The sequence below is a fragment of the Sorex araneus genome, chromosome 9, assembly GCF_027595985.1.
Source record: "Sorex araneus isolate mSorAra2 chromosome 9, mSorAra2.pri, whole genome shotgun sequence".
In the NCBI taxonomy this organism is placed as follows: Eukaryota; Metazoa; Chordata; class Mammalia; order Eulipotyphla; family Soricidae; genus Sorex; species Sorex araneus.
The window spans coordinates 16,072,183-16,090,443 of NC_073310.1; the positions used below are offsets into that span (position 1 = coordinate 16,072,183).

The following is an 18,261-nucleotide window of genomic DNA, read 5'->3' on the forward strand; positions in this document are numbered from 1 at the left end:
TTTTCATCCATATCTCATTCGTCTTGAAGTTCTTTCAAGTCTATATCCATAACACCTTTCCCTCCAGATATATACATATATGTCCATATATGTATCCGTAACATCTTTACACTCCTCCTTTCCTATGATCACCGAGAATTCAGGTCCCCACCACTGAGCTTCCACAACAGGCTTCCCATTGCTCTTCCTACATTTGTTAACTTGCCTAATGTTCTTCCTAAGTGGAAAGACAACAGACTAAAAATTAGACAAGGATAGGCTTTCTTTGAGCAGTTAATTATCATCTTTATGACCTTGAATAAATCATTTGAAATATTCCATGCTTCTGTTGTAAATCACTGTAATCACTGTCATCCTGTTGCTCATCGATTTGTTCGAGTGGGCACCAGTAATGTCTCTCATTGAGAGACTTATTGTTACTGTTTCTGGCATATCCAATACACACGGGTAGCTTGCCAGGCTCTGCCGTGTGGGCTCCATACTCTCGGTAGCTTGCCGGGCTCTCCGAGAGGAGCGGAGGAATCGAACTCAGGTCGGCCGCATGAAAGGCGAAAGCCCAACTGCTGTGCTATTGCTCGTAATGGAGATGATAAAACCTACTTTTAAAAAAGAGATTTCATTTTTGTAAGTTCTGAGTTTGAGGGCTGGGGCTGGGGCTCCAGGGGTAGAGCACAGTTCCGGATAAGAAAGAGGCAGCTGTAAAACGACCACTCTCTGGGTGGGCACAAAATCAGACACGGGCATTCTTCCTTCTCTGAGAGCTCTTAGAGAACAAAAATCGCAAGAGAAACAAAGAGCAGGAGAACTGGTCTTCAGGAGGAAACTGGGCAATGTTCATATTCTAGCAACCTGGATAAGGCTAGTCCAGTCTGGAAAACAATGAGTTAGCAAGTAAGTTAGAAGATAGGGAAGGGAACACGAGGACAATGGTGACGGGGAAAGGTACCTGCCACATAGGCAGGTAGGGGTGGAGGGTGGCGGGGGATGGAGAAACCGGGCTCACTGGTGGAAGGGAGTTGATTAGTAGTCGATTGGTGCTGGAACATTGTACACCTGAATCTCAATCATATATATTTTTGTAATTCACTGTGATTCAATTTTTTTAAAAAATTAAACCAAAAGATCCCTTGAGGTCAAAGGGAGCAAGGGGAGAAGTGTAAGGGAGAGAGAGAATATCTACAGAGTATAGAATCTTAGGTGTGATATCTTATAGCCTAGTTCTCCCTCTGGGAGAACCTGGCAAGCTACCCAGAGTTTCCTGCCTCTATGGCAGAGCCTGGCAATCTCCCCATGGCTTATTCATATGCCAAAACCAGGAACAATGATGGGTCTCATTCCCCTGACCCTGAAAGAGCCTCCAATGCGGCACCATAGGAAAGGACGAGTAAAGAGAGGCTGCTAAAATCTCAGGCTAGGACGAATGGAGACATTACTGAGACCGCTCGAGAAATTCGACAATCAGAGGGATGATGATAGAATCTTAAGAACTGTGTGACTCGTGGCTTCACAGAGTAGGTGATCTCCCAGACAGAGTGCTGGAATGACGGGGCATGGGTGGGTGGGGGTGGGGGTGGGGAGGAAGGAAAGAAGAAGCCTTCGAATGTGTGTCATGCATGTGCTTTCTATTGTTTAAAGTTGAGAGACTTCCAGGGAGGGTGCTGAGTCGTTCTCCTTTTCTCTGAGAAAGAAAAATAGGTCAAGTAAGTGTGGGAACCTCTGGTATAATTCCTCTGAAGCATTAAGGTAAACGCTGCTTTTTACCTTAATGATCACCACTTTTTACGTTACAGATCACCACTTCACCCAAAAAAGTCAGATGGAAAAACCCATGATCCACGTGGTCCTAAGCTTTCCTGACCATCCTGTTCTGAATTCCAAGAACAGTACCACTTGCAGCCACCGCCGGATAATTACAGACTGCACTTGGCCATTTCGTGCTCTCTTTCCCTGAACCACTTTGGACCTTTCATCATTTAATTTTATTTCTCGTATTCTCAGCTCGATGCCCAATTCCACGTGGACAGAGTTCCTGTCTTGCCCTTTCATGGTCTGTAGCTACTCTGCAATCTGTGTTCCCAGAGCACCCTCTTAGCTCATTTGAAATATTTGAAAATATTCAGAGCTCGTGTCAGAACAATATAGAAGCGGTATTGGTTTGTATGTAATTTTTTTTCCCCCTGTAGGCAAAAAGGAGCTGGAATAGCCGAACCAAGAGATAACCAGAAGGAAATGGGAAATGGCTGTAGTGGAGCTGCTGTGCAGACAGGGTCCTTTCCCTATTTAAGGAAAGTGAAAAGTGAGTGCTTGTTCGAAGGCTAAGAGAGGCATAATTTCTGGTTCTCATCTTAGGGCAAGCCTTCCTTCTTTCTGTGTTCACCTTAATGGCAACCCCACTGGCTCAGGGCTCCACTTTCAAATGCATTATCTTAGACCGCTGCAAGTCAGCGTTTTTTTTTTCCCACTCCTTTGTAAGTGCATTTTTAATATCTATGGCAACTTCAACCCATGCTGAGCTGCTTCCCGCCTGAGCTATCTAAGCAATTGGTTTGTTTGATCCCATGGTTCAAAGTTGCATAGCTTTTGAGTAGTCTACACATAAACCAATTTCCCCCATAAGTTCCATAGGTTTTCTTGTGTACAATTTTATAGAACTTCAGTAGGTTACAGGAAAATGCCCAATTCTCCAGAGGCTCTAGCTCGGTGCCTTGATATCATGCATAAAGATCACTGGATTTAATTTTGAAAGCACCCACGTGTTCTTTTGTTATTGTTTGTTGTTTCCTCCACTCTTTCCTTCTTCCCCCAATTGAAAATCCAAATTCTGGGTTTCCCAAAAACCCTCAGAGCCACAGAGGGAGTCCTTCCTTGCAAAGAGTCCAATTCATTACGCCAAAATCACTAAAGTCAACAGCTTCTGCTAATACTATTATAATAAGATTTCCTCTGCAGTGCTGAAGAGATAGTCCAGCAGATGGGGCACTTCCTGTGTAAGACCTACCTGGGTGCGATCCCTGCACCCCAGGGAGTTCTCTGAGCCCCGCCAGAGGGTCTCCAAAACAAAGCAAGACAAAAATACCGAGAAGGGTTCCTTCCACGACAGTATCAGTACAGACTCTAAAATCCCCATTAGCAACACGATCTTTCTGAGTTGGTGGGGTTAAACTTCAGGAGGAAATTCAAGGATGGGTTGAGACAAACAGGGACAAACAGAAAAGCTCACTTTCACAGCTGCTTGGGCGACTGCCCAGTCTCCACGAGGGTGGTCGCTTTGCTTTGTCTTCATGTAACTTCAACCACGCAGAACGCACAGTGTTTGGTAGTGTGGCCTTCGGGAGAGTACACTGACTCCTCCTGAACCAGCTTCAAAGGTCTTAGGGTCAACAAGAGGAATAAGTAGCGTACCACTTTAAGTGAAAACCTCCATATTTTACTTTTAGCTTCAGGCCTCTGGACAGGGGCATGCGTTTCAATTAAACTACCTGCAGGGCCAGAGAGATAGTGCAACTGACTAAATGCAAGCTCAGTCTGCTGAGGGCCTGGACTCCATCTGCCACAATATGGTCCCTTGAGCACCATCTGGCATGGTACCACCCCCTGAGCATTGCCAGGAGTGATCTCTGCCTTCCCCGTCCCTAGAACTGCCAGGCGTGGTCTCCAAATCAATCAATCAATAAACAATACCTGCGGATCAGAAGCACATTACGTTATATCCCAATCCTGACAACGTCCTTCTCATTTATTTTTATATGGAGGGATTTGGCTGTACTCGGGGTTTAGCGCACTCAGGGATCACTCCTGGAAGTGCACAGGGACCATAGGGAGTGCTGGGGATTGAACCAGGTTTGGCCATGTGTAAAGCAAGTGCCGTAACACCTGTATTATACTCTCTGCGCCCCCCCCCACCCCAAGGATGCCCCCTTTGGTCCAATTTGGAGATGTGTGCAAGCCTGTGCACACACACAGCAGCATGGCTTTTTTTTTTCACTTTTTGGTCACACCTGGCAATGCTCAGGGGTTACTCCTGGCTCTGCACTCAGGAATTACTCCTGGTGGTGCTCGAGGGACCATATGGGATGCTGAGAATTGAACCAGGGTCAGCCGAGTGCAAGGCAAACGTCCTACCCGCTGTGCTATCGCTCCAGCCCCCAGCGTGGCTTTTAACATGTACAATTATCTGACAGATCACTTTTTTAAAAAGAACACATCAATCTTTTCCCCCTCCTGTCTTCTTTCTTCGTAAGGAAGGCGGGTATGGCACAGAAAACATTTTGCCTTATAAAGCAGCAACCATCTCAATATCCATCCTGATTGTATGTTTATATAAACCATGTGTCAACAACTCCTCTGTCCTTGTAGGGGTATTTCATCCCAACATACACTGTTCACCCAAATTATTTACATACAGAATACATCCAAACAAGAACAACATTTTTAAACATTATGTGCCCAAGGTCTCAGAACTATTTGGACATGAATTGTGGCTTGTCGTTTCACAGGCAGGAAAATCAGAAAGTCACTGTGAAATTTCTTTTAGGATATTAAAAATAGTCACAACTATGGCTAATATGAAAGTTCTTTCGATTTATTATTTTGAATCCTGAATCTTAGAATTCTAAGATATCTTTTTTTGAGGGGTCACATCCAGTGATGTACAGGGGTTACTCCTGGCTCTGCACTCAGGAATAACCCCTGGCGGTGCTCAGAATTGAACCTGGGTTGGCCACATGCAAGGCAAACGCCCTACCTGCTGTGCTATTGCTCCAGCCCCGAATTCTAAGATATCTTAAAGGTATACTGGCTATAAAGGTCAGATATTCCAATGACTTTGCTGTCTCATGATAAAAATAAAACCCCCTGGTAAGAAAGTGACCTGGCTAAGGTCACCATGATAAAATTGCAGCTCTGTTGATTCTTAAGTATTATGATAACTCTCCTCCATGCTTAAATAATGATTTTACAGTCGATTTTGAAATTCACTGAAGCACTGGCAAGATATTACCGACTGGAACTCTTTGCAGGCTTACAAAAACATGTTAATGTAGTAAATACACCTAACTATTTTCTTCTTTTAAATTTTCCATGGGCTGGAGCGATGGAAAATAGGGTAGAGTAGGGCGTTCGCCTTGCATGTGGAAGACCCGGTTTGATTCCTCTGCCCCTCTTGAAGAGCCTGGCAAGCTACCGAGAGTAACTCGCCTGCACAGCAGAGCCTGGCAAGCTACCCATGGTGTATTCGATATGCCAAAAACAGTAACAACAAGTCTCACAATGGAGATGTTACTGGTGTCCGCTCGAGCAAATCTATGAGCAATGGGATGACAGTGCTACAGTGAAATTTACAACACCATAATGATATTTCCCTCTGACTCCAAACTATTTTGGCAGCCTTTTCCATCTATTGAAATATGCTAGGAAAAATATGTACTATTTTAAGTATTGCTTACTGGAGTAAAACCACTGGGAAACAGCAATTAATAAAATTTAAGTCAGGGGAGAGGTTAGGCCGTACTCAGGGGTTACTCCTGGTTCTGTGCTCAGGAATACTTAGCAGTCCTGGCAGTCCTGGAGGGCCATATGAAGCGGCAGGGATAGATCCAGTGTTAGCCTGATCAAAACAAATGCCGGAACCCCTGTATTATCTCTCCAACCCTAAATACTTTCGCTGGGTTTTTTTTTGGGTGAGGAGGGGAGGGGCGCATAGCCAGTGGGGTGCACGGGCTTCATCTGGCCCTGTGCTTGGGGGGCCACGTGAGATCAAACTTAGGCCTCCAGCACACGAAGTATGTGCTCAATCCCACGGAATAACACTTGAGTAGCTTCTCTCCAGCCCAACACTTGAGTACTTAAGCACCAGGTGCTATAATAAGTGTTTTGCATTTAGTATCTAATTAATTGCAACCTTTAATAATCCTAGGGAGTGAGCAAGACTAATATCACCATGGCATAGACAAAGAAACTGAAGCACCAAGATTAAGCCACTAGTCAAGGCTATCAGCTGGAAAAAAGCAGGACTCAGCCCGGACATTCTAACTCCAAAGTCCATGCTCTTAACCACGCTGTCACTGTCATCCCATTGCTCGCCGATTTGCTCGAGCGGGCACCAGTAATGTCTCCATTGTGAGACTTGTTGTTACTGTTTTTGGCATATCGAATATGACACAGGTAGCTTGCCAGGTTCTGCCACGCGAGCGGGATACTCTTGGAAGCTTGCCGGGCTCTCTGAGAGGAACGGAGGAATCAAACCTGGGCCGGCCGCATGCAAGGCAGACTCCCTGCCCACTGTGCTATTGCTCCAGCCCTTTAATCACTCTACAACAGGAAAATAATAGACTCCAAAAGAAAAAAAAACTTTTTTTATTAGCTCAAAGTCAAAGATGAACTGAACTGTGTTTTGTTCACAGAATGACAAAAATTTACAAGTTCAAAGCAACCCAGAAGTAATGAACCCAAATCCTTCCCCCTAAGTACAGGGGAGTGGTCACAGGACAGTTTGGGACCAGGTCCTGTGTGCCACCTCTGCTCTTCCGGTTATTCCTGGGCACTGCCTCTGTGAGTCCTCGAACGGCCCCTTTGTACCCAGCCACGCTCAGTATCTGATAAGCCCGTCTAAAAGGCAAACCTGACTTTGGGGAAGCAGAATTCTTCAAGAGTGACACATCAAAGAACAGAGCATGTGTGCAATTTGGTGATTACATGTTCCACCAACAAGCCGGAGCGATTCCACCAGCTCAAAAAAAAAACAGAGCCCAAGCCAAGTATTGATTGGCTGGAAATGAACACGGAACAAAACGACGCCTGGCATTCAGAGCAGCCTGTCCACCCGTGGCTGTTCACACATGGTCTTGGAGCTCAGCGTGGAAAGGCTATAATTCTGAGTTATCCGGCTGCGGGTACAAGTGTTAAACAAAGCCTACAACAGCAGCCCACATCATTTCCTCCTTCCCCTCCCCTTTACTTTTTTTTTCTTTAATGAAGCCACAAATTCAGTGGAGTCTAGAGATTTAAATTCTAATCATTTTCCCTTTGCCCTCTACCAAGGGTGCTCTCCAGGGAACCTTTACTTCCAAGCATTACCATGGAGGCCCCTGAATCAATAACCCACAGCCCTAAAAGGCAAGAGTGCCAAATAAATGCTATTCTTTCTCTCCCGCCGATCCCAATTAAAGAGAATGAAATCTATAAGACTGTGGAAGGGAAGTCTCCGATAGACACACTATGATAATAAAAACCACGCCGAGTATCTCCGACCAGACTAAACAAAATGTTGCGCTCTGCTTGCATGAAGCAGACATGTGATAATCCGGCTGATGACGTTTAGGAAAAATGTTTCTCTCAAAAGAGGGCACCCCGATCTGTCTTTGTGTCCCTGCACCCCATCCAGATCCATCAGAAGAGTCAAACACTCGCTTTGTTCCTCTACACGCAGGAGGAGGTCACCCAGGTCTCGTTCACCTCTGCATTCCTGGTGTCACTTTGTACACCAGCAAAGTGTGCAAACCAATTCAAAATTAAGAATAAAATATCTTTACATTTAAATGGCAGGAAAATGTATTGACTGTCTTTTTAAAAAAAATTTTAATTGAATCACTGGGAGATACACAGTTACAAAGTTGTTCATAAGTGAGTCTCAGTCCTACAATGTCCCAACCCCTGTCCCTTAATTAGTGCACGTTCCCCATCACCAATGTCCCCAGTTTCCTCCCCCCCACCACATGCCACACAGTCACATACTGGGGGGGGGGGCCGAGGGTCGGGAGAGGGAATAAAAGTTCAATCCCTCCCTTCAATAATATTCTCTAGGAAGGCAAGCAGATAAGAGAATAAAAATATAGCAAAACTCCCTTATAATTCTAAAACATTGAGGACTTTAGTTTTCTATAATATTTGTATCCTCTAGGTCAGGGAGATGCTTCCAAACAAATATACCTGCCAGGATAATAGTTAGAGGCATCTAGAACTGTGATACTCTGTAACTTCACTGAACTATTACTCTTTTTTTCTTTTTTTGAACTATTACTCTTTATTTTTTCTATTTTAGGGAAGACAGAGAGTCTCTTGGCCCCGCGCCTGGCTATCTTCACTGGGGCCCCTCGGAGTGGGGCGGGTTGAGTTTCCCTCCCTGCCCTGAGCAGAGCAGCTGAAGGCCTCTAGAACCCAGCCACAGCCATGCTCAAGGGCCCTCTCCACAAGCTCGGACAAGCCTCACACATGAAGACACCGGCAGAGGAACCTGGGTGTGCGGGACCCGGGGCTGAGATCTCCAAGCCTGCTCGGATCGGGACTAGGCCCTGTGCACCCAGACCCCCCATTTTCCAGTAGCTTGGCAGCCACACCCACAAGCTGTCCCCAGTGCCATATAATCCCATCAATGGCCAAGAACCAGAGACTATTAAACAACGCTCCCGGAAGCATCTAGTTTATAGCCTAGTTCTCCCTCTCAGAGAACCTGGCAAAATACCGAGAGCATCCTGCCCGCACGGCAGAGCCTGGCAAACTCTCCATGGCATATTCGATATGCCAAATACAGTAATAATAATGGGTCTCATTCCCCTGACCCTGAAAGAGCCTCCAATATGGCACTGCTGGGAAAAATGAGTAAAGAGAGGCTGCTAAAATCTCAGGGCTAGGACAAATGGAGATGTTACTGGCACCTGCTCGAGCAGATCAATGATCAACGGGGTGACAGTGATACAGTGATATAGTTACAGAGGAGACAGGTTTGGGTACCATACTTAGTAGGTGCTAGGGAGACCCTAGGGTACTGGGGAACTGAACCAAGTTCAGCCATATACAAGGCAATTACCTGGACCCTTGTACTATCTCTCCACCCCTACTCATTTGATTAGAGCTGCTTTAAGATTTCAGTCTCATCAATGATGTCACCAAAATTCTCTCAGAGAGGTGTCGGCAGCATAAAGGTGAAGAAAGATGGACTTCATGAGAGGACAAACTCGGTACAGAACCAAGTTTGCTCTCTCACACAGTGCTCTTCCTATGTTATTAAAACTAGCTTCTCTGACCTTACAGAGAAATTCAGGTGACATGAACTGGACTTTGGGAAAGCCCCCCACTAATCTCTCAGGAGGCCTTCAGTTCAGGATCCCTGCCTACATTCCCAACCTCTGGGAGCCTCCAAATTCACAGATCCTCCGAATGTGTGACCCAGGCTGAAACACCTTAAGGGCAGCTAGAGTAGGAGGCATGTCCTCATCAGCCAGCTCAGACCCAATCCTCAAGGTGACCGATGGCCCTTAAGACCCAATGCGTCCAGAAACATGGGGTAGGACAAGGTGTGGTAAGACCTGGCCCAGCTAGGACACAATTAGCCTCACCCACTCCAGCCCGGAGAGGAGCTAGCAAGGGCCTCACACGGTCACTGAGAGCTGAGAAGCCCGCGTGGTTACCGGAGCCCCACCTGTGCTCAGGGAAGTTGGTGTGGGAGAGGGGAAGACACAGAAGAAGAGGAAGAGACAGAAGAAGAGGAAGTGCGAGAGGGCCACGAAGAGAGAGAGCTGACATGTAGATATGGAGGCTGTCATGGCTTGCCCTCCCCCCGACCCACCCACCCAGTCAATCTCAGCTTCCATAAGCTGCTCACAGCACAGACACTGCACCATGCTGACAGGGTTCTAGTGCCTAAGTCATTGTATTACTTTTTTCTCTAAACACCGTGGTCCATGAATACAAGCCAAGCCTATTACTTTGGTGATCAAAGTAATGTTGCTTTGTTTTAATACCGGAGGAAACCCCCCCCCCCCCTACTGCACTGAATTTACTAGATACTAATGTGGAATTTTTTTAAGCACTTCTCAAGGTCATTTGAACAAGTTCGTTTTTCACTTTTGGTACTGAATTTGGAACCCAAGTCAAGTGCAGCTTCATAATAATATTTTTCTCAGAGTAAATGTGGCTTCCCTCCCACATGGGTCCTTCCAGCCTACTGTCATTGTTCCTTGAATTTCCAGTTTATTATTTTTGTATCCTTCTTCCTGCTTCAATTTAGAAAAATAGGACTCCAATAGCTTATTCAAATATAATGTGATTTTTTTAAAAAAAAAAAGCTTAAATGTGGATTAAAGAAACCCAAACAGTTTTTTTTAACTGTCTCACTTTAGTGATTTGGCAATGAAAATTCATTGCATTGCTGATGATCCTAATATATGATGCATTTCAACTCTACCAGACTTTTTCATTTTTCAGCCAACTGTCTCCTGTCAGCCTTTGTTTGAAATTTCTTAACTCCTGGGGATTTCTGCCAAACTCTTAATACCATGAACTCTGCATTATCTCTGTAAAATTTAAATCCCAAGCTGGCTTCCCAGTCACCCAGTTCATTTCTGATCTCGTTCCAGTACAATATAATTTTGCGTATAATCTGAGAATAAAAACCAATTTTATTATCACTCTAAGACATAATTAGGAAGGTAAGGTTGTCATAATCACACAAGTTGATAAATGTATCTTAAGTGCTATCAGTTAAAAGATAAAAGGCTCTTTTCTTCTTGGTGTTTTATGGCATCAAAGACTTGGCATTTAAGCTTTCAAGGCACTTGGTCCTGTCACATCTCACCTTGCCTGACACCAATAACCATGTTCATCTACAACTACAAGGAGACCCTATGACATATTCCTCTCCAAGAGCCAGTTGGAACAGCCTCATATAATAATAGAAACAGCCTCATATAATAACAGAAACATGTGCATTGAAAAAAGTATAGATAAGCAAAAAAAAAAAAAAAGCATTCCACATTCCAATCATCCAGAGAACGGTACTGTTAACATCTTGATGTATGTCCTATAAATCTTTCCCTTTGCACCAGATACATTAAAATAACATTAGAGTCTATATACTCTGCTACAACCTGAGTCTTTGTTTTTTGCACCCCTTCCCATCATGGCAATGGTGGCTGTCCAGTGACCAGGGATCATGGCACATCTGGCTGTGGTACTGGCATAATTTCTTTATCATGTCTTTCTCCTCGGGGTTGCAAGTTCATGCACTCAGCCCCAGTCCTCACCCCGGTTCTTGCTCCTTCAGTTGTGTTAGAGCTAGAACATCTTTTGGCTGATGAGCTTGTTTGTGTGTGTCGGGGGGTGCGGGAGAGGGGGGGAGTACTACACTCTTCAGTTGTGGTTCTTAGACAATCCTGGAGGCAGAAAGACCCACACGTTCTTGTGCTGCCTTAGAGATCAGAGGACAAAGCTCGTGGGACTGCACGTGACACACTGCAATGCCACTGAGGACTGAACCTGCTGCCTCCCATGTGCAGTGCTGGGGTTCAGCTTTTTTGGGGGGTGGACTAGGGGCATGTCCAGCTGTGCTCAGGGCTGACTCCAAGCTTTGTGTTCAGGGATTACTCCTAGTGGGACTCAGGGCACCAAGTAAGATGCTGGAGATCGAACCTGGGTTGGCCACGTGCAAGGAAAATGCTCCACCCACTGGACTATTTCTCCAGTCCCAATAGCCTTTGAAAACTGGATCTCCATATATGGTTGTGTAATTTTTTAAACTATTTGTTTTAAACACCTTTTATGATTTATTGTCAGCAAATGTTTGATTTTTTGGACCTATTTTAGCACTGTAGCACTGTCGTCCCAGTGCTCATTGATTTGCTCGAGCGGGCACCAGTTACGTCTCCATTGTGAGACTTGTTGTTATTGCTTTTGGCATATCGAATAGGCCACGGGGAGCTTGCCAGGCTCTCCGAGAGCTATTTTATAAACTGATATAGCTGGGGTCACCTAAACGTTTCTCGGAAGAAGGGGGCTGTAAGCAGTAAAAGTTTAAGAAGCCCTGCTCTAAATCAGAAATATCTCCCAGGCCCCTATAATCTGGTTTTTAAAGTCTTCACCTTTCTATTTCAGTAAATTTTCATCACATCTAATAAATTCAGATATTCCAGATGGACCCCAGCAGGTCTGTACAAATTAGCATCAAGTCTAGAATCAGAATCAATGAATTTTTACTTAAAGCTAACGTTCCAAAGCCAGGTATTACTGCCTTCTTCCCTGTGCCAACATGCATAGCTTATGTCCTTCTGCTCAGTGTCTCAGAAAACCCAGGCTCCTCCCTTAAACTCTAGCGTGGGCGTGCACGAGCACACACACACACACACACACACAAAACATCAGCTGTAGTAGCTGTAGTAGTAATTGTACTCCCACCTTGCCTTTGAAGGCATTTCCTTATCATACACACAAAGCCAAAATCATAAACAATTTATCCTCAAACTGGAAAAAAATAGATCCTTATAGCTTAGAGACCACATTATACAAACTGATCGAAAAAAATGTAAATGAGTTTGAAATATAATACATAAATATTAGGGGAAAGTACATAGGATGGCAGTAGCCAGGACAATAATGGCAATTTCCCCAGGGCACTTGTTAATATCTCTCTAGTATTCCAGTTTCAGTCTTCTATATTCTAAGCAAGTATGTGTGTTCAAGAAATCTACAGGATGTAACCTAATTTCTCCTACCCCTAGATTCTTAACTATTTTTAAGAGGTGAAAAACACATATTCAAGTACTGAAAAGCAGAGGTTTTATTCTTATTTTAAATTAATATTTTAGCTTATCTTATTCCTGATTGGACTGGAGCGATAGCACAGCGGGTAGGGTGTCTGCCTTGCACGCAGCCTATCCAGGTTCAATTCCTCCGTCCCTCCCGGAGAGCCCAGCAAGCTACCGAGGGTGTCCCGCCCGCACAGCAGAGCCTGGCAAGCTACCCGTGGCGTATTCAATATGCCAAAAACAGTAACAACAAGTCTCACAATGGAGACATTACTGGTGCCCGCTCAAGCAAATCAATGAACAACAAGATGACAGTGCTACAGCGCTATTCTTGATTATATTTCAGTTAAGAAAGAAGAGCAGTGGCCCAAGTCCCCATCCAACTTCACTGCCTTACCACTAATCTCTGAAGAGACACCAAGCCAACAAAACTCCTAGGTACACAGGTTCTGGCGCTCCTAGAGTGCACGGCCACATATGAGACCATGACACACCTCCAAATTCTACAATGCTAAGAGCCCAGTAGGAGCACAGACAATTAGACGGGAAAGTAGCACAGAGGCCCACTGAGCCCAATAAGCATAAACAATAACACGGAAGGCTCAGCTAGCACCAAACAGCTCAGTCAATTGTCAGACATGGACTTGAATAACCCCATTGTGAGATATAACAATTTTCACAAACTTTCGCCTTCTGACCTTTTTTTTAAAAATAATTCCACTTGTTGTGACAAGCAACATAAAATAAATTATTTTGTGTCTGCCAGGGAGAGGGCAGGAGGAAAAGGATGGGAAACTGGGAACAATGATGGAGAGAAGGTCCCAGTGGTGGTGGGATTGGTGCTAGAAAACTGAATGCCCAAAACAACTGTATAATGAAAAACTTTGTGAACCACAATATTTAGTTTTTTTAATGTAAAAAACAAACAAAAAGAAAGAAGAGCAGTGGTAATGTTGTAAAAGATGGGAATCAGAGAAGTGAAGTAAAAGGGGGAAAACAAAACAAAACACAGCAGTCTGAAAGGAAGTAGAAAGTGTGGCTGGAAGTAGAAGCTGAGGAGTCACAGACAAGGGAAGAGAGTTCTCTCGCAAAGCGCCAACGAGGGAGAAGCAAGCAGAACATGATGCAAATGATTCCTCCTTGGGTTGGCAGCCATAGGCTGTTTGCCCACAAAGAGATGATTTGAGTCATGTGGCCAGAGGAGAAAGTAAAACCCACATATTTAAATGGACCTAAAGAAAATTCAGAGAAGTGCAAAGAAGAAATATATCTGCACTCCTACACAACCCCAAGTATGTGTAAGCCCCCGGAAACACTCGGCTGACCAATACACAGACATATGTCACTCATCCCAAATGTCAAGCTGGTTAATCATAAAGGTGACAGAGAACCAGTGCTTCTTTAGTAATACATAAGTGAGATTTTACACCATAAGTTTTCCAGAAAAGGAGGAGCAGGAGAAAGGGCAGCAGAAGTCCCACTGGTTTACCACTTGTCCAAGCCCAAATACAGACATAATCAAACTAATTGACTGGTCCTTGGTGCCAAACCTAAATATCAACCTATTGAAAACACTGAATTTTTAATGAACAGTGCTTTGTTTCAGACTCAGGATTCTGTTGCTCTTGTTACTCTGACGGTCTTTTTTTTGCTTTTTGCTTTTTTTGGGTCACACCCGGTAATGCTCAGGGGTTACTCCTGGCTCTGTACTCAGGAATTACTCCGGGCGGTGCTCGGGGGACCATATGGGATGCTGGGACTCGAACCCAGGTCGGCTGCTTGCAAGGCAAATGCCCTACCCGCTGTGCTATCTCTCCAGCCCCTCTGATGGTCATTTGATTTTATTTCTTTTCCCCTCTCCCTGTTGTTGTCGTCATTGTTATTTTTGGTGGTGGTTACTGCAAAGGCTACAGGTTGCACGCTTGTGGTGCTGGGGACCCCAACAGCAATACTATCTGCCACGGGGGACAGCATCAGAGACTAAATGTGCAGTTCCGGGGCTCGTGGCACTCTCCCACTGACTGAGTCACTTTCCCGGGCCCTCGATGCTGAGGCTGGACTGAGCTATTCAGGATGAGCCCGTGTAAACAGCTCCGCACACAGGCAGGAACCTAGGGACCCAGGCACATGGGCGAGGTTTCTCGTGTGTCCTGACTGGTTTGGATGAGGCTGAACATCTTTTTCTTTGGGCTGCTTTAGTAATTAATTTCCCAAATTTCGGTATACTGAAATTGTCAGTCTTCCTTTTCTCACAGATCCCTGGTGCTTATTTAGCTTGTTTGTTGTCCGTACGCAGATCCTAGGTAGCTTTGCGTTCAGTATGCAGAAAAGCTTTCAGCTTTGCATGTTGCATGTTCTTCCTGTAACTCCTTTGTTGATGACCTCACTGTATTGAGCCCTTTAGAGTATGAACTGTAGGATGGTAATAAAAGGAGATTTCAGGGCTCTCTCCCTTGGTCACAGGTCTGAGAGAACCTGGACCCTCCAGGACATAAGTTTCTTTGGAGTTCCTTGTCTCAGTGCCTCCGACTGAATAAATGTTCATGCCACACCTCGATAGTCGAGCCTTGGATTGACTCTTCCCTTAGAAAAAAATAAGATTTCCCACCCATAGACTTCCTGGTCAAGTTTTCCTACCCTTAGTCCAAATTTAAAGTCTGCCTTCAGTACTAATTATACTTAAACTTGGACTCGCAAAAGTACATCTACCTAGACACAGGAATACACTGGACACTAAAATCTTCTGAAATCCAGAAATGGTGGCACAGGGAGACACTAGATTCTAATACTCGCTTCCTAGGAGGAAAGTGGGTCCGAGGAAGCCTGAGGATGCTTAGGCTTCGGGGAATAACTGTTTCCAGCAGCAGCTAAGTAACAGGTGCGAGAGAAGACTCAGTTCCTGGAGTCCACACTGAATAATAATGCCTAACGTGGTGACAGAAGATGCAGAGCTTACAAGCGCTGTCATTTTTGAAACATAGAAAATCGGTTCATTAAAAATCCCCTGGTGAGGCTGGAGCTATAGCACAGCGGGTAGGGCGTTCGTTTGCTTTGCATGCGGCGGACCGGGTTCGATTCCCAGCATCCTATATGGTCCCCCAAGCACCGCCAGGAGTAATTCCTGAGTGCAGAGCCAGAAGTAAGCACTGTGCAATGTGGGGTGTGACCCAAAAAGCAAAAAAAAAAAAAAAATTAAATTTTAAAAATTAAAATAAATAAATAAATAATCCCATGGTACCATATACAAAAATAAGAGCTGTAACACCTTCCTTTACCCAAAAGTACCCCAAAAGGTGCTTAAATAACTCACCCTGGGATTCATTTTGATTGTCACATGTTATCTGATGATAACCTCTGACGACGTATTAAAAGCTCTGCTTTCTTGGCTTCTGCCTTAGATGTTTGGGCCCTCGCTGCTTGCAGGTCTGCTTGGATTCTTTTTTCATCTTAATAAATCACATAAACTGTGGAAATTTGCAGTACAGCTGTGTCAGAAGATCCAGGTTCAAGAGCCAGACCACTATATATTAATCTGTGACTGCAGCAAGTTATCGACTCAATCTTACACAGGCTTCCCTCTCCTGCCAAACAGTTATTCTAGGACGCTGGAAGTACTGTTCAGATATGAAGTAACAGTATCCCAGAAAATGAGTTTCCTCTCCTGCAAAAGAGTTATTCTAAGACTCTGGCAGTATTGTTCAGATATGAAGTAACAATATCCCAGAAAACTCCCTGTAGAAAGAAGGCACTCTGAGTATATGGCAACTTTTTTTTTTTAAGAGGACAGGGGTCAAACCCAGCAATGGTCAGGGGTTACTCCTGGCTCTGCACTCAGGAATTACTCCTGGTGGGGCGCAATAGACAGGTGCTCAATATGAGATGCCCGGGATTGAACCCTGTCAGCTGCATTCAAGGCAAATGTCCTACCCACTGACCCTAAAGTATATGGCAACTTTTATTACCATTAAAGCTGACCACTCTTTTCCAATATGTCTACACACTCTGTTTCAGCAGCCTCTGCAAAACGGGAGTGAGATCTCTAATCATACCGCTATAACCAAAGGTTTACAATGCTCTTGATACTATGTGTCTAATTGTTTTGACACATACAGCCAGAGACACAACCTGCAGTGGTATGCGTTTCACGGAAGTGTCTATACAGCCTTCAGTCCCCAGAGGCTATTCAGCCCATGAGAACAGTCCACCTCAAAGGTTTCAGGTACTCTTATACCCCTTTAATTTGGGGGTTTAATTTGGTTGGTTTGGGGCTACACCCAGCGATGCTCAGGGGTTACTCCTCGCTCTGCACTCAGAGAACTGCATGGGGTGTTGGGGGATCAAACCTGGGTCGGCCACATGCACAATCTCTCCAGCCCCTTCAATGCTTCAATCTTAACTATTTAACAAGCAAACCCAAATAAGCTTATCAGCCGGTTCTTGCCGTAATTACCAAAAGGATGGGCTGGAGACATCGTCCAGCAGGAATGGTGTTTCCCTTGCATGTGGCTTGGTGTTCACCAAGCAACGCTCTTGGTGAAGAGTGCTCTCTGAGTGCAGAGACAGGTGTTAGCCCTAAGTACCTCGAGGCGTAGCCCAAACTTCCCTCCACGAAATGACCGGAAGGAACAAAGAACACAACCTTTCCCATCTATGCTATTGGCCAACTGACTATTATCACAAGGTGGACACATGCAAAAAAAACTGACCCAAACACCCTGTTCTAGCCATCAACTAGTTGATTAAAAGCAAAAGCAAATGAAAAGCTGGACCCCTTTGTGTATCAGTACTACAAAGGTACAAAAGGGCAATGTGGCAATGAAAGACACACCAAGACCACAGTGGCAGTCCAACATCTTAAGGATTCTAAAGTCCAAGCTTGTCGGTCACTGTTCGTGGTGCCTGTCCTGGCTGAGGCCCACTGTCCAGATACTTTCGGAGATCACTGTCTCGATCAATGTCCCCTTGGCCCTTCCTCCAGCTCTCTCCCCCAAAAAACCTCAGAGGAAGTACGGAATGGGGGTGACTTTGACTCTCAACATCCCAACAGCCCATCAAAGCTGTCACTTGACTGTAAACAGCATCCTGACTCCTCCTGTCCTTTCTCTACTGCTCCAGGTAAAGCAAGGGCATGAGAGGTGGCCACGGAGCATTCCACACTTGACATGGCTCCCTGCCAGCAGAGAAATAAACAGCTTAGTGGGGTTAGGAGTCCTCACAAATCTCTGTGAGTAAAAAACAATCTGGGTAGCATTCGTGACCCAGGACTGGAGAGGTCCATCAAAAGCAGTAGGGAGGCTGGCTGGATCGGGGCAGGGGAGAGATGGCGGGAGGGAAACTGGGGATATCGGTGGTGGCAAATATACACTAGAGGAGGGATGGGTGAGGAAACATTGTATGACTGAAACCCAATCATGAACAGCTTGCAATTGTATATCTCACAATGATTTAATATATATATGCATATATATAGGACTGTGCATATATATATATATAGCACAGCAGGCATTTATCTTGCACACAGCTGACCCAGGTTCGATTCCTCTGTCCCTCTCAGAGAGCCCGGCAAGCTACCGAGAGTATCCCACTCACATGACAGAGCCTGGCAAGCTCCCCGTGGCATATTTGATATGCCAAAACAGTAACAACAAGTCTCACAATGGAGACGTTACTGGTGCCCGCTCGAGCAAACTGATGAACAACAGGATGACAGTGCTACAGTGCTACATACATACATACATATATATAC

At 45.0% G+C, this 18,261-nt stretch overlaps 1 protein-coding gene and 1 pseudogene across 2 annotated transcripts in view; both read right to left on the bottom strand.

The window, feature by feature from the left end:
• Positions 1–10,592, bottom strand: part of LOC105943255 (uncharacterized) — a 58,487-nt pseudogene extending 47,895 nt beyond the window's left edge.
• Positions 1–18,261, bottom strand: part of TTC28 (tetratricopeptide repeat domain 28) — a 724,018-nt gene that overhangs the window by 428,856 nt on the left and 276,901 nt on the right. The gene's annotated exons all lie outside the window — the stretch shown is intronic.